General features: G+C 32.9%; 1 long non-coding RNA gene across 1 annotated transcript; it reads right to left on the reverse strand.

Moving 5' to 3' along the window:
- Positions 1-1,847: 1,847 nt before the first annotated feature.
- LOC136068614 (uncharacterized) lies at positions 1,848-2,463 on the reverse strand. The gene is made up of 2 exons (XR_010629972.1): positions 2,239-2,463; positions 1,848-2,135 (listed from the first exon to the last, which is right to left on the reverse strand). It is a non-coding gene; the product is annotated as an uncharacterized LOC136068614 (long non-coding RNA).
- Positions 2,464-2,770: the final 307 nt, after the last annotated feature.

Here is a 2,770-nt window from a genome sequence, read left to right on the forward strand (position 1 = left end):
TGCGTAAACAGTGATGAACAATAACTTTGTCCCCAAAGCTGTACGAGCAGGAAATATAAAAAAAAAAAAAAAAAAAAAAACGCAGACGAGCGTTTCAGCCCAATCCAAACGCCACCTCATGAGATCTTTTAGCCCGTAAGACATACCATACACAGCCCACAGGCACTTCAGACTTATTAAACAGCCCAGCTGAAGCCCAATAAGCAATCCAAATATGCCTATCCAAGCCCATCATACACAGCTACCAAAGTAAGCTCACTAGTCCTCTTTGTCAAATGAATAATAATTTATATTATACGTAACAAAAACATGAACAACAATTGTAAGTCTATACACAGTGGCGACTCTAGGAATTTTGTCCAGGGTGTTCCTCAACAAGTATAAATTACACAATCTAATAAAAGAAAATTTTATACATTGACAATAACAACAATAAAAAAACTCGCAAATTATAAGATCATTTGAAATATTAATAAATTATTAATTATTATTGTTTAGTTGTTTCATTAATTTTTTTTTTTTTTTTATAAATTATAATTTTTTATAATATTGCTTCATTGATTATAAAATTATTAATTATTATTTAGCCTAACATAATTTAATTTATTTGTCTTTTATAATGTATTGGTTAATTTAATTATACAGCTTTAATTATTATTGTCTAGCGTAACAATAAACTATATTGCTTTAATTTGTTTGTCATTAATTATACTACTTTAATTTGTTATATTGTTTAACCCATTGTGCACATTACACATTTTATGTGTAGCACAATAATTAAAGCAGTGCAATGTGCAACACATTACACTACTTTAATTATTGTTTACTCGGCCCTGGCCCCAGCCCATCAGCCTATCCACCCCCTCCCACTCAACAGACAAGCACAAGCTTGATGCCCCAATCACAATAGCTTGCCAATCAGAAAATTTCACAATCACAATACATAATACCCATTACACTAAAAGACAATCAATATCTCACCAACAAACACCAATACCAACACCAACACATTGACCAATACCAACAGATAAGATAAAGCCAAATTCAAAAAGACAAAAAACAGGTAAAAAACAAAATATAAATAAAGGTAATTCAAGCCAACCAATCAGAGAATTCAAAAGAGAGAGATTATGAGACTGAGTAAAGTTAGACTATTAAAGAATAAAGAAAGAGAACCATTCATTAATTTCATTTCATTTTTTTCATTTTAGTGAGATAAAGAGAGAGAGATTGAGAGACTAAGAGAGAGTCAGAGAGAAAAAGAGAGAAATACCTTGAGGGAGGGAGCACCGAGTGGCGAGCACCGAGCACCAGAGCAGAGCGATTTGCGATCTGCGATGAGGGGTGAGTGAGCGACGGCGACATTCTACGACGACAGCGACGACGTAACCGTGTACCGCAAAAAACAAATTTGATATATTTGGTGAAAAGCAACATAGATCCAAGATATGAGAAAGTCCAAATCACAACATGCTAACACAGTTACATAGTGCAACTTCTTCATTTTTTTTTCTTTTTTTTTTTTTTTATGGAAAAATAAAATCACAGTGCAACTTAGTAAAAATTACAGAGAATACTTTTATTATTGAAAATTTGCTCTCAGCTCCTTGTGAAACGAAGAATAGAATAAGAAATATCACACAAAGAATGATATATTTGGGAGCAAATTATACCATAATAAAATAGTGACACTTTTTTTTTTTGGTAATAAGTCATAACTTCATCATACAGAAGCACAGGAAACATTCCTCCAAAAAAGGACGGAGGGAGAATTTATTACAACACAAACCAGACCTAATCACTGTAGCAAAGTTTGAATGAGCATGGACAACAGAGATTCCATCTCTTATAGCCAAAATAAATGAACAATATTCAATTGCAGAAATTCATAATTAAAACGTTGATATATTTGGTATCAAATTACAACAACATAATAAAACATTGAAACTTGGTCACCATTGTATAAACAACTTTTATTCTTGTAATTTGGCTCTCATGGAGTCTTGAAATATGTAAATAGTATCATGGAGTCCCATTCTCAGATTGAGTTTCAACAGGAGTTGCGCAACACTGACAACAAGAGCCAGGTGGTGCAGGTGTGCAACAAACACAAGCAGGACATATTGGTCCCGAAGCTGCAAGCAAAACAAAAATGAAAATCAAACTTAAAATCCTGTTCCGATTAGTAAGGGTAACACATATATATAAACACTGGTGATGAATTATTTATATATATACCTCGTTGAGTAAACCTAACTGCATCACATGTTGATATCGGGGACAAGATGATGGCAAATATGAGAAGGGTCACCAAACTAGAACTCAAAGCCTTAGCTGCCATTGCTTATAAGAAAGATATATTTGCTAAGATGAACAAAATATGGTGTAGGGTGAACCCTATATATACAAGATTTGTGGGGGGTTTTTGTTTTTTAGAATCACATATTTTAACTAGATTGGTAAGGGAAATGCCGCATAGTTTGAATGTAATGGTTGATTATTCGTGGGATGAATGGCTGAAATCCTTGTAACATTTTGCAATGTCATCTTCTTGAATTTTATACAATTAATGGAGTGAATTAATGGACTTCCGCCATATTCAACATTTTCTTCTTTTGACTTGACTGAAGTTATGATTTCTATTTTATAGTTTAAACTTTTCAACTTTCAAGGGCATTTGAGCTGTCGATAAGCTTAAGCTTTGGTTGTTTGCATATTTTAAATTAAAGTCAAACTCAAGACTTGAAGATTTGATAAGTACCCTTACCAG

Source organism: Quercus suber, unplaced genomic scaffold, assembly GCF_002906115.3.
Source record: "Quercus suber isolate HL8 unplaced genomic scaffold, Cork oak 2.0 scaffold_125, whole genome shotgun sequence".
Classification (NCBI taxonomy): domain Eukaryota; kingdom Viridiplantae; phylum Streptophyta; class Magnoliopsida; order Fagales; family Fagaceae; genus Quercus; species Quercus suber.